Below are 7,647 nucleotides of genomic sequence, written 5' to 3' on the forward strand. Positions count from 1 at the left end.
AATAAACTGCATCTGAGGTTAATCTTATTCAATTTGGGCTCTTATAGCCTCTGTCTGTCCCACCCCCTCACAGGATGGAAATAATTTTTTTTAACACATTCAATATAGGCAATCAATTTTAAAAACTATTGGCAGATTAATCTGTTACTGCCTTTCTTTCAGCACATTATCATATTAGCAAAATCCCATATCAGTCAACTTTTCTTTTGTATTTATTGATATAATGGTGTGTGTGTGTGTGTGTGTGTGTGTGTGTCTTTAGTATTTTAAACCTGCAGGTACCCTGTTCCCTATCTGTCACTCACTCGATGTTGTGTCGATGTAGTGACACTAGGGTTCACTCTTGGGAGCCCCAAACACCTTTGCTTTTTTGAAAAAAGGTCAATGAGAATTGGCGAGTGGAATTTGCATGCCATTCCCCCGGACATACGGGTATAAAAGGAGCTGGTATGCAACCACTCATTCAGATTTTCTCTTCGGAGCCAAGCGGTTGTATTCAGTGCACTGAATTCAATTCCCTCCAAAGATGCACCTCAAAACTGCTGGATTTACGGTGCATTTCAGTGTCTTCTCCCCCTCTGCACCCATGGAGTGCAGAGAATGCCCCTGGGTGCTTCGGCAGAGTGAAAATAAGAGAGTATATTCTAAAAGAGTATATTTTCATTCACAAAAAGAGCGGCACACACGGAATGTCTTTTTAAAGATGCCTTTCCGTTTGTGTGTTATTCTTGGTTGCGGTAGTTATCTTTCCGCTTCTGACGGCCATGATCGCTGTCTTACGTGTCTGGGCACTGTCCACGTGGAGACATCGTTCGTGGATGAGTCATATCCTCATTGCGGAACATGACCATGGCAACGTTGTGGTCGCGGCTTGCTTTTGTAAGAAAGCAAGCCACCCCAGCATCTCCCCGCACCGGTCCTTCTACCTACAGCTTTGAGGCCGCGTCAGTTAGCACTGGGGGCGATCTGGGGACATCAATGGGACCACCTCCGCCGGGTATCCCCCCATGGACCTCCCATTCCCCAGCATGCTCACTTGCCCCGATCGGGCTCTCGCACGAGACCGCCAGCTCGTCTCAGCGCGAGTTCAACTTCTCGTTCGGAGCTCGGGAAGATGATGAGTTATCGAGTGCAGCATCGGAGAGTGGGCTTGGCTAGTCTCACGCCGACACGGAAATGACGGACATGCTTTCCCGGGCGGCCGTGAGCGTTGGGCTAGAGTGGAACCCTCCACTCTCCCCTGAACACTCACAGCTCGACGATTGGTTCCTGGGCTCGAGGCGCTGCCCACGGCCACGCCCCACCCCCATTCCTTTCTTCCCGGAAGTGCATGAGGAGCTGACAAGATCGTGGGAGGCACCTTTTACTGCCCGGTCCCAGTCTTTCAGCTCCCCCGCTCTCACTACCTTTGATGGTGGAGCGGCCAGGGGGTATTCGGTGATCCCCTAGGTGGATAAGGCGCTCGCGGTGCACTTGCGTCCGCAGAGCGCCGCCACCTGGCAAAGGTGCCCGAAGCTCCCATCCAGGGCCTGCGGTGCCGTTGGACAAGCCGCCTCCACCCTGCACGCCATGGCTCTCCTGCAAGTACACCAAGCCAAGGCACTAAAAGAACTGCATGAGGGTCGTTCTGACCCAGGATTGATGCAGGAACTTCGCTTGGTGACCGACCTCACTCTCCGGGCGATGAAGGTCACGGCGCGGTTTCTCGGGCAGGCGATATCCACCCTGGTGGTCCAGGAGCGCCATCTTTGGCTCAACTTGATCGAGATGGGAGAGGCGGACAAGGCACTGTTCCTTGATGCCCCCATTTCCCAGGTTGGCCTGTTTGGCGATGCCGTCGAGGACTTTGCCCAGCAGTTCTCAGCGGTGAAGAAGCAGATTCCAGTGGACTACGGGGACGAGATTCCTCCTCCCCCCTCCTCGGCCAATCTTATGGTGGCCGGCGGGAGCCAGGTAAGTGCTTCAATGTCCCTGGACTCAGCACGGCCATGGGGCTCGAGTCCCCTCGACGTGGCACCTAGAGCTGGTACATCCCCTGCCGCGAGGCCCCACCCGCTGGTACATCTGATGTGATCATTCCCTTGGTCCCCCTCGCCCAGAGTTTGTGCGCATGGCTTGCGCTTTCCAACCCGTCACGATATACGGGACATAATACAGTTGAGATGGCAATGCTATAGATTAGATGATTGTTCAAAATAGCCTATTGAATATCAGGAATGTATCACATGTAAACCCTGATATTACACCGCATCATTTTTCTTTAATAGTTGTGCTCACAGCATATACACATCGATGGATGGTCCTTATACTAAGACTGAAAGTTCCCCCCACTACTTGGTGCACGTTGCCAGCTTGAACAGGGCCATGACGATTTGTTTTCAGGTCAGAACCGGTGGCAACTTGCAATAGGCGCAACATCAGGACCAATATTACAGTCCTATCAGAAGGGCAACTATTCCCTTTTGATTGCAATTCCTCATCTTCTGATTGCATTTATTTGTGAATTAAAATGACAGTAAGCTGGTTAATTTCAATGAATTGTCTCAATACTCTCCCCATTTTACCAAAACTTCGGAGGAAAAAAATTAGGGACATCTGGGAGGTGAATTAGCGATAAACACACATTTCTGAATGGAAACGGCTTCAGGGCAGATTTCTTTTGCGCTAAACCAAAACTTATGCGACAAAGTGTTTTTTTAGGCATGACGTCATCACGCACAGCATTTTTAACGATAAAAGGCCATTTGAATGGAAACAGGCAGAAGACGGCAAATTTCGCACATTTTTTTTACGCATTTTCACTTTGTTGATAACAAAATAGCGCGAAAAGTGGATTGAAACTAGGCTAGTGTTAAAGGTGTCAGGAGGTGTCACTTATAATATCAGTATTTTTCAACAAAAAACAGTCATATATTTGTAAACATTTCCATAATTTTCCACCCTCGTTCTGACCTTTTGTCAGAAACACACAGTTTTGGTGCCGCTTCTCCTTTAAGACTTGACAGTAAACACCTACTATTATGATTGGCTCTCTGCTCTTGACTGCCCTGCTCTCTCCTTGCAATTTCACTGCTCACCACTGCTGGGCGGGCTATGGAAGTGATTAAAGGTAAAGTAGTCGTTGATATGTTGTAGTGGAGGCAGCCACATGCAAATATGGAGAATACAAACATGCAATGTGGAGAAAGTAGAGAATGAGCCATTTTTGCAGCTTGGTTTCAACAAATGCTCTTTTTATAGTGAGGCAGAAGTTCTGAAACTTACAGTGTGTTTTTATAGTACAATGACAATATATACTGTATGTTAAAAGATCAAGGAAATTTAGATTTTTCATGTCATGACCCCTTTAAGGCCTTGTTCAATGATTAAGTAAAAGTGTCTGTGGTACATGATTTTCTTTTTTTTTTTTTTTTTTTTTATTGTGTGGGTTTGTTTTGGTATTGGCATACAGTATTAATTTGATTTGTTCTTAAAAAAGCTTTTAGAAAGTCTTCAATTTTATTTTAAAAACTCTGTAGCAATCCTGTTAAAAGTCAGGGCTCCAGACTGTGACTAAACACACCGTTTTCCAGCGGTGCGACTACAAACTTGCCCTACTCTTATTTATTATGTGCTCCCAAAGTACCCGATTACAGCGCAGCACATTGGGGACCCATGCAGCGCTGACAAACCTGATTTGGTATTGCTCTGGTAAACAGTGCGAGTCCCACAACCCATTAGAATTTGACACAGAATTATCTTTTATACACACGTATGATATGAGAACCCCAAAGACTACATTCTGGAGTTGGTTGAAACCAGATTAAAACATCATACCATGCACAACGGCAGATGTGGGTAGTAATGCGCTACATTTGCTCCGTTACATTTACTTGAGTGACTTTTTGAAGAAAAAAAGAATTACTTATAGAGTAGGTTTAAAAGTGGGTACTTTTTACTCTCACTCAAGTAAATTTCTAATTAAATTTTTTTACTTTTACTTCTTTACAATGGCCGGCGTTCCTGTCGTTACATTACTGGGTTTAATTTGAATTAATGTGTAATTTATTGAGAGATTACTGAATGGGACTTTTATAACAGCGGAAGTTCACACAGCTGCATGCTGTCACAGACTGTCACTCAAATCGTCAATGCTGCAGCATCAAACTCTTCAAAGTGAAACACTTTCTTTGCTCTGCACAGTGAAAAAAGAATAGTTTCATCATGCAATGCCTTCATTTAACACCAAGACAAGCAGATATTTCAAGATTAAAACCTCAGCTTCAATTTAAGGCAGCACGCTGAGGTAAGTTTTGGCTCTAATGCTAACGCGGGCTTTTCTGTGTAATGAGATGGTCATTTTCAGGGTGATAATGTAACTGGGCTCTTATGACATAAGTTTTTAAGTGTACATTTTTAAATCAGTGCAGCAATATATCAGAGCGCTTTGTCCTGCGTCCCGCATGTCATGAGCAGTATTTATGCATTTACTGGAAACTATTGCAGCTACTTCGGGCGGATTGACTGAATAAATCCATGTAAACATCCAAGTTATATGTAAATGCCTTTTCGCTCTGCCGTTCGCGTGATTGACAACTGGAGCGCGAACAGACAGCATTTCTGCGCGTGCACAGTGTGAGATGTGCGGGCACGAGGCGAACATATGGTGAAGAGAGTGGCTGTGTCCACAATCGTTCACTCATTCACTATTTCCTATATAGTGAATGGCAGTTAGTGCACTATATCTCGCAGTGAGTGAACAAAATGAGTGAGTGAATTTGGATGTTGATGTATACACCGAGTGTCGGAGCTCTGGGGCTGTCGCAGAAACAACGTCACATATGAAATTTTAAAATACTTGGGCCTTACTTGTTATTCTTATTAAATAATATAGTAATACAATAAATATTCATTCTGTTTGTCATTTTTAATATATACTGTGTGTTAATATAAAGAGTAAACACATTTTATCAAATAAAGAGTACATTTTAAAATGTATCTGTATGTTTTGCCTCAATATGTTATTATGATATTTTAATCAACTAATGATTTGTAAAAAGTAATTTAATACATTCAGCATGAAATAAAACATTGCAGGAGTGAAGGAAGCAGTAAACTCCCAGCTTGTACGTCTTCCCCGTGGTGGATTGTGGGCAATTAACCGTTGTCCAGTGTACATCAAATGTACACTCGAAATTAGAATTTAGAGTGCATTGTGGGTAAGAATAAGTGAACAAAAGTAAGGAACGAGTGGCTCATTCAGAATTCAGACACTCCTACAAAATGGCGGACACCCGAAATAGTGCAATATATAGTGGATAGGGGCGGTTTCAGACACAGAGAGTGTTCCACAACTGGGGTTGGTGCCCTACTCACTAGGCTACGTACTCTGCATTTAGAGAGCGGTGGTACTGCTGTACAGAACTAATGATCTAAATTCTTTCGACGCTGAAAACTGTAACTACACTGAAATAAGAATCTACACAGGACTTTAAAAGCTATGAAATAGCGAAGGTAGGCATTAATAAAGGATGATCTTGCCATGGTTTATATTTCAGCATTATATATATTGTCCTTGTGGGATATTTTCATGGTTTCACTGTAATAATTACTAGAAATGTTTCCAAACCTCTCTTATTGACAAATTCATCCAGGTCTGACAAGAGCCCTTAAAGGGATTTTCACCCAAAAATTTAAATTCTCATTATTTACTCACCTTCATGCCATCCCAGATGTGTATGACTTTCTTTCATCTGCTGAACTCAGATGAAGATTTTTAGAACATTTCTCAGCTCTATAGGTCCATACAATACAAGTGAATGGGTGGCAACATTTTAAAGCTAAACAAAATCACATAAGTCTGCATAAAAGTAATCCATAAGACTCCAGTGGTTAAATCAGTATTTTCAAAAGCAATATGATATGAGAATGTATGGATGAGAAACAGAGAAACAGATCACCTTCACATTCTTCTTCTTGTGTTTTTGGTGATTCACATTCTTGCCTCCTGCTGGGCAGGGAGAAGAATGTCTAGCAAAAAAATGACAAATATGGATCTGTTTCTCACCCACACCTATCATATCACTTCTGAAGATATAGATTTAACTACTGGAGTCTTATGGATTACTTTTATGCTGCCTTTATGTGCTTTTTGGAGCATCAACATTTTGGCCTACAAAGCTAAAATATTCTTCTAAAAATCTTAATTTGTGTTCTGCAGAAGAAAGGAAGTCATCCATATCTGGGATGGCATGAGGGTGAGTAAATGATGAGAGAATTTACATTTTTGGGTGAACTATCCCTTTAAAGTGATAGCTCAGCCATAATTAATATTTTGTCATCATTTCCCAACCCTCATGTTGTTCCAAACCCATGTGCTGCTTTGTTTTATGTGGAACACAAAATATGTTAGACAGAATGTTAGAGACTGACAGTCTCGCTTACCATTCACTTTCAAAATATGGAGAGAAAAAAATTCACTGAAAGTAAATAGTGACTCAGGCAAACATTCTGTCTAATATCTCATTGTGTTGCATTGAAGAAAGAAAGTCATATGGGTTTGGAACAACATGATGGTGAATGATGACAGAATTTCCATTAATAATAATTCTGTAATACATGTTAAATGTCTATTATGTCATTTGTGAAAGTAATGAGTTACTCACTACTTGAGTACTCTTTTAATTGGATACTTTCTTACTCTTACTCAAGTAATTATTTATGTTAGTACTTTTACTTCTACTTGAGTACTTGTTTTTTAAAGTAATTGTACTTTTACTTGAGTACAGTTTTTGGCTACTTTACCCACCTCTGCACAACAGTAATTACAAGACTTTTCAATACACACAACCCTTACTTTAGTAACATTAACTGTGTATAAACTATGGCATTTTGGCATAAATGTTGTATAGATTTATAACAAGTGTTACTATTATTATTGTAACATACACTTATCCACATTTATTGCAGCAGTTTTTATAAATAATACATTTGTTTAGGAAACTGTTTTTCTATACAGATTCCATAGATTTTAGACAGGTTTAAGAAACCACAGTTACATCTGTGATTACCATAATCTTACTAATACTAGTTCAACTCTGGATACTAAGAACTATAGGAACTTTTCATGATGAACAAAGAAGAATTCAACAAAAGGGCTTAAAAGCCTGTACCCCCATGTATTAAAGGGGATAGTTCACCCAATAATGAAAATTCTCTCATCATTTACTCACCCTTATGCGATCCTAGATGTGTATGACTTTATTTCTTCTGCTGAACACAAACAAAGATTTTTAGAAGGATATCTCAGCTCTGTAGGTCCATATAATGCAAGTGAATGGTGACCAGAACTCCAAAAGCTCCAAAAAGGAGATAATGTCAGCATAAAAGAAGTGATCTGAAGCGATCCAGTTGGTTTTGGGTGAGAACAGACCAAAATACAACTCCTTTTTCACTATACATCTTGTCATTGTAGTCACTAGGCACGATCATGATTTTAAGCTCAATTACACTTCATAGAGCATGCGCAGAGCGCTAGATGCCACTATAGGAAGTGTAATCATGCTTGAAATCACCATTCACTTGCATTGTATGGACTTACAGAGCTAAGATTGTCTTCTAAAACTCTTTGTTTGTGTTCAGCAGAAGAAAAAAAGTCATACACATCTG

The sequence above is a fragment of the Myxocyprinus asiaticus genome, chromosome 2, assembly GCF_019703515.2.
Source record: "Myxocyprinus asiaticus isolate MX2 ecotype Aquarium Trade chromosome 2, UBuf_Myxa_2, whole genome shotgun sequence".
Lineage (NCBI taxonomy): Eukaryota > Metazoa > Chordata > Actinopteri > Cypriniformes > Catostomidae > Myxocyprinus > Myxocyprinus asiaticus.